General features: G+C 36.0%; 1 protein-coding gene and 1 pseudogene across 2 annotated transcripts in view; both read left to right on the top strand.

Moving 5' to 3' along the window:
- The first annotated feature begins 368 nt into the window (after positions 1-368).
- LOC149806488 (uncharacterized) lies at positions 369-6,656 on the top strand (annotated as a pseudogene).
- LOC149806487 (membralin-like) overlaps positions 1,784-6,996 on the top strand; it is a 68,057-nt gene continuing 62,844 nt past the window's right edge. Inside the window, exon 1 of one of the 2 annotated variants that reach the window (XM_089953770.1) lies at positions 1,784-1,980. The gene's annotated coding sequence lies outside the window, so the exon portion shown is untranslated. The remainder of the gene's footprint in view (positions 1,981-6,996) is intronic. The other variant, XM_089953760.1, reaches the window with a different exon arrangement.

The following is a 6,996-nucleotide window of genomic DNA, read 5'->3' as shown; positions in this document are numbered from 1 at the left end:
TAAAAGTAACCGCTAAGTATTCCCCAATAAACTATGCTGTCGACTTGGTCCCAAACAATGGTGGGGTCAGATGAGGGTAGTACATGGGGCTAGCGAACAACCACAGAAAAAAAGCCTTGATACAGAAACACCTTAAAATTAGGGTTCTCATGCATCATCTTTTTCCAACATTAAGTCTCCATCTAGCCATTAAAAAAAAAATATATAAAAATTTCAGGGATTTTGTGATGGACAAAATGATTGCAAAAGTAGGCTGTGACAACATCAGATAGGAACACATCATGGGTAATGAATGCTGACTATTGTGGACTGAATAACCTTATGAATGGTGGGACAGATTTTCACCATCATAGGATCCACAAGGTTACATGGGAGTCCCTGGTTTCAGCAACAGAGAATCAAATAGACATGACCTGCTACCTCTGGACTCATCTGTAGAAGATCAGACTGGTGATGGCACAACTGCAGGCAAGAATGAGCAGCATAAAGAAAACTGGACTGAAAAAACACCTACGATATGACTGTCTATGAAGACATGACCTGTTTTGTCATACACAAACAGACTTGTCTCCTTCTTTCTCTCTTGACACGACTGCTCTGGTAGCCTAGTGGTTAGAGTGTCTGCCTCAGATGCAGGAGGTCAAGGGTTTGATCCCCGGCTGAGTCATACCAAAGATTTACAAATATGGTACCAACAGCTGCCTCACTTGGTGCTCAGCATTAAGAGGGTAGTGTTAGGACTGGTCGGCCACCGGTATAATGTGACTGGGTGGGACATCATGCTGTACATGTCTGCGGCATGATGCCCCAGTGCTAGACATCACTATAAACTGTCACACTGCAGACATCGTAGCGATATGATGGAAAAATTGCTAAAGCTACATTTAAAATCCAAATCACACACACACACACTCTTCACACTGGTGTCAGGCAAGGGTGCTTACATCACACTAGAGATAGACTGGGTGATAAAGATGGCAATGGACCAACAATGAGGTATACAGTAGATCTTGACCCAGAAACTGGAAGATCTGGACTTTCCAGATGATACTGGACTGCTGTCACACACACACTCCAGCACATTCAGTTAAAGACAAAGAACCTATGTACCAAAACCCATTAAACTACCTGCCTGGAGATTAATGCTGACAAGAAAAATGCTGGCAAGTAAATATGATGGACCAGTATTCTCTCAGAGGAACAGACCAATTCTTATCGGTACTACAATCTGTGTAATCTGTCTGCTGATTAATATCAGTGCTTTATTTTAGTCTTGGTGTTCATCATCAGTTTTATGTAGCTGAGTGTTTTAGCAATATATATATATAAAATGTCATTGACTTAGAAGTGAATAGATATGTGTATTGTATAAAAGTGTATTGTATAAAAGCTGTCTTTTTCTTTTTCTTCTTCTTCTTCTTCTTCTTCTTATTATTATTATTATTATTATTATTAATCAATCTTTTAAACGGTATTTTTAACCCGGGCCTCTTACATCCAGGTCCTTTCTGACCCGTTACTGGCCTTTCTGGACCAGGTTTTTTTTTAAAACCCCGGGACTTTTCCGTACCGCCTTTCAGACCCGTTACCGATATGATTAATACTTCATCACTCATCCCTTTCTGAAAACCAGTCTAAAATATGATCGTGTACAAAAATTTTTTTTATGTCGATTCTTACTTAATATAACATAATCATATCATCAATATCTAAAACTTTCTTAAGTAATTATTTTAATATGTGTCAGTTATCAAATTTGTGAAAATTCAAGCGTTTTTAATTCTCAGAAAGACCGAGAGTACATCTTTCATGGCTGCGTGTTTTGATGGATTGTTGTGTGATGATCCGTCAAAAAATCAAAAATTAATCGCATCTGGCTCATTTTTAAAGAAACCCTGAAAACAATCGTACCGTGAAGTTTCACGCTGTCTACGGCTGATCAGATAGTTATATGAGATTATTGGCAGAGTGTAGATAAAGGTTTGCTACTAGACCTACAAGTTGTTTTGGGCCTTTTTTTCTTCTTTCTGTCATGACTGGTGACGGAGAATAATTGTACAAGACACGATTCTTACTGTTGCTTCAACTCTGTTATTCAGGCGTATTATCAAGACGCTTGTTACTAATTAATATTTTTATTTCGACTGACTTTTGTATGCAGAAGGTAAGTATAATCCCACTTATGTGAATCAAAGGCATTCAGTTTTTGTAGAACACTCACTTGGTATTACTTCTGTGAGAACATGGGCAACGCGTCTTAACCGTACAACGTATTAGTCCTAGTGTTGGCAACCTATGGTACTCGTGTTAGCTGGCATATAACTCTTGGAAAGGTGCGCAGTGGAAATTATTGTTCTGTAATGATGACTGGACTAGAAACGATAAAGGGAAGAATTACTTGTCACACAGTACTCTGCAGTTGAGCAGACCAGGTACAGCATTAGTCCGAGTTTCCTCTGACCCTTGCCACCCCATTTTTTTATATTTGGACATTTATGTTGGGGTGTAGGGCCAGAGCGCATTCCCTATCGAAAAGTTGGAATTCGCCGACACCATTTGGTGTCGGCATTGGGTAGCCACTTTCTAGCCGACTCAGCACACTTAAACGACCTTTTATCAAGATATACCTGCATGAAATCGATAGGATGGTTCAGTTAGACATGATTCAAATTTGAGTGTAGACAAATTTTTTGGTTGCCACCTCTTACATGTAAAGGAAAACAGAAAATGAATTTTGTGAGCAAGGAAGTCTTTTGTTTATAAAATATAGAGAGTTGCTATATGATTTTATTCTTGATACCAATCAGTATATTGTTAATGATAACAGATAGAAAGAAAAAGCAAATGCTGTACATGTAAGATCATCTTTACTTCCATCATAAATACTACATATAAAAGTGAAAAGTGGATAGTCATAAAATTGTATGGTAGCTGATTTTGTGCAGTAGTATTGATGTTGAGTACACAACTGTAGTTTCAGGTTCTTAACTTTCCCCACTTACATAAAAAATCCACAGAGAGAGCCAGATGGAAGCAACTAATAGGCAAGAAGAATGGCAACAAGTTAAGGTCACCATCAAAGGATTCTAGGGTGTGCAGTGAAACATTTTGTAGATGGTGAAGCAATGCCACAGAATTCACTACCAGCACTGAAGCTTGGAGATAAGGGATTGGAAGAATGAGTCTGGAGAATTAATTTCTTTAACACCAAACCAGTTCATCCAGTAGTTAACATAGTTAAGCCACAAGATACTGACATCAACATCTAGAAAGAAAAGGAACAACAAAAGACCCTCCCATAGATGTTTCAGAGAAAAGCACATGCACTGAACTGCCATGGTATATGTGGTTCATTTGTTTACTCCCATGTTTGTTGAAAGTGCTAGCTGAATATCAGAAAAATGCTGGCTTGACAATGGAAATTGAAAAATTTAAAGTAGAAGTACAGAAGTTTCAGAAGAAGTAGTATGTAGAGTAGCTCTTGAAAATAGATGATATAAATTTTTATATTGAACTAAAGTCAAAAGACACATTTGACAAGCTGCATTGACACATTTTTCCTTTAGTGAACAGAAGATGGACTGGTGTACAACAGAAGATGGACTGGTGTACAACAGAAGATGGACTGCTGTACAACAGAAGATGGACTGCTGTAAAACAGAAGATGGATTCCTGTACAACAGAAGATGAACTGCTGTACAACAGAAGATGGACTGCTATACATTCAGTGGCAAAGAACATTTTTGTAAATTTTCTCAGGCTTCAAACAGATTTGGCCCAGAAAAGAAAATTACTTCAGGATGTCAATTTCTGCTGACATTAATGAAATGAAGAATAGGATTATTGAACAAAGACGGAGCCAGATGCCTTGATGTCCCTGAGACTTTGTGCTCAGGAATTTTCTTTGCTTGGTACTGCTCAGTACCGAAGAGTCTTGTCTACATTCCTGAAGAAGAAACTCCCATTGCAACAAAACCAGAGAGGTGTAGACATAGGCAGGATCTTCCTTTCATCATAAACTGCACTAACAAATTTATGCAAACAAGCAAAAGATCTGTACATTTAAGAGTTCCACCTGGAATGACTGTAAAGACCATAATACTGTAAAACTCCTGATTGCCTGTTTAAATAACAGTTCTGTAATATATGTGTTACCTGCATACACAGGTCATATTAGTGACAAAGTATTAACAGTAGATTGTGGATTTTTACATATGGTCACTTCAAATTTAATGATTATGGCAGACAAAGGTTTAAGTCTGAATGTGAAGTAAGGAATATTTCTCTTAATGGAAAATGTGAAGAAAACAGAATTTTGTGGTCCATCACATTCTTATAGAGCAAGTGATTCGATGTTGGAAAACTTTCAGAATCCTACAGTACGAAATTCCCATTTCATTGATTGGGCACTTTAATCACATTGTTAACTTTTGCAGTGCATTTTGTAACTTAAAAGAACCTATATACAGAAATTAAGTTAGGCAGACAACCTTTTTATATGTTCAGTATGGGTACATGCTTGCTGACCAGAGTCTCGCAATTATATCCAAATTGCTTAATTTCAGATGATATGTATAAACATGTGGAAATGGTCATATATTTGTCAGTTTACTTGTTTATACACTCCAAAATATTAATTCTCTCAAATTAATTTTTAAAACTAGTTCTTAATCAGCAAACAAGCTTTTACAGCCTTCAAGTAATGCTTATAAAAAAGTTACATTAATGTTGAATTGGATCCTTGGTCTTCTTAAATAAGACTTGTTTACCTCTACATTTAAGTTTTAAAACTATACTATGTGAACTTGGTTGCTTTTATTTGTTTAAAAATTCAATTTAACATCTTATTAGGTATTTATATAGTTATATGTAATTGATGTATCATTAAAATGTACAGAAAATTCATTAAGGTCACCTAAAGAGTCATGCAGGTAACAAAGCTATTCTAAATAGTCATTATAGTAACAAAACTGAATAATTAGTGGTTCAAGTAACAAAGTTGCAAACGAAACCTTTGACTAAATAAATCATATATCTTCTGCATTAGTCGGTTGCTAACATCTTTTCTAGTGTTTCCTACATAATTTGTAATCCTCCTATCCAGAGGGGACCTTCCACATACATTTAACATTTTGAAGGACAGCCTTTTTATCTCAAAGTAGCATTTAGTTAATAACAATGATGATGATAATAATAATAATAATAAAATACTGATAACATTTATATTATTATTATTATTTATTTATTTATTTATTTATTTATTACATTGATTATATATGTAAATGTATAAACAGGCACAAAACTACTTCATGCATATTTTAAAGTCATGGATGTGCATTTATACTTAATTTAGTGAGATATTGAGTTGGAAACACTATGCCAATGATTTTTCCAGTCAAAAACGCAGTTTTATTCAAGAAGTCAAGTCTCATAGCTTTTGTTGAAAGTTTTTAAAAATTAATTAAAAATGAAGTTCATACATGGTGCAGTTGATTTCATTTTGAAATGCAAAACTACAAATTAATAAATTCTTTCCTGGTGTTTTAAACACAGTTTCTCGTCATTCTCTGTTGGCAGATTATCTGCATTTATTCTGGCACACCTCAAATGTAGCCAGACTCCACATTTAAATCTATGCTTTAAGCAGGCTAACACATGTTATTGCATGTCTGATACCTACATGGTGTTTTCTTCGTATGTTAATGGTGTCATGAGCTCTTGTACAAGGAATTTGTTCCAAAACCATGCAAGTGAACCAAAAGTTTTCTTCAGATTTTATCAGAATGGTAAGGTTACCATGGTGAAACAAACAAGTCACAATACTCTCTTATTTCTCTCATCTGGCCTTGCACCGGAAAAAAATAAGGGTGGGAATGCTTTATATTATATTGGCTATTGTTATCTAGCTGAATGTATGGTACATTATCTAGTGATGCTATCTGGTCTTTAATTAACTTGGGGCATTTTACCTCATAAACCAGAACCACAACTACAAGAAACAAGGTCTGCACTTGCAAATTTATATGATGTTTGTGGCGCATATTATACATTTCTTGGCAAAAGGCTCTACTGAAATTCCGTGTATCATGGCCTTGGTTGGGAAAATTTGTTTATATTCCATCATTTTATGTACAAGTGGTTTTGCATCAGCATTTAGGTCACTTTTCAAAGTCTGGACCCTATTACAAATTGAATCAAGAGATGACCTTCATGCAGTTGTTTCCAGGTATGAAATTGACAATGTAAAGTAGTAGTATTATTGAGTTCTGCTATTTGCTTTTAACTCTTATTTTCTCAAGCAACATTTCTTTGCATTGATCTTCATTTACTTCATTTCTGATTCTTTTAGCAATGTCAGTGGTGGTAATGAAAACACAACTTTCTCAACTTTGTGCCATCATTTTTTAAATTAATATTGAAAAACAAGAATTTGGCACTTCTTTCCATGGGAGTGTATATCCTGAATCTTGAACATCTTGATTCTACTGTGTGTGTCTCTTCTCACAACAGCTTTACATCATATGGCTATCTATGCACAACCTGCGATGTTAGCCTTGATAATACAGTAGGCACTGTGAGCCTTATTTCATGTAACAAAATTTCCTTAACCCAGATGGATGCAAATTATCAGTAGGCTTTACCTTCCTTATATTCATACCGCTCTGGTGGCCTATTGGTTAGAGCATGCACCTCGGATGCGGGAGGTCATGGGTTCAATCTCCGGACAAGTCATACCAAAGACTTACAAAAATCAAAAATGTTACTAACAGCTGCCTCGCTTGGCGCTCAGCATTAATAGGTTAGTGTTAGGACTGGTCGGCCCAGTGTCAGGATAATGTGACTGGGTGGGACATCATGCTACATGTCTGCGGCATGATGCCCCAGTGCTAAACATCACTATAAACTGCCACATTGCAGGCATTGTAGTGATATGACTGAAAAATTGTTAAAGCTACGTTAAAAGTCCAAATCACATCACATCACATCCTTATATTC

This window comes from Sinohyriopsis cumingii, chromosome 1 (genome assembly GCF_028554795.1).
Source record: "Sinohyriopsis cumingii isolate HCF-2022 chromosome 1, ASM2855479v2, whole genome shotgun sequence".
NCBI lineage: Eukaryota > Metazoa > Mollusca > Bivalvia > Unionida > Unionidae > Sinohyriopsis > Sinohyriopsis cumingii.
This window is presented reverse-complemented; position numbering and strand designations above follow the sequence as displayed.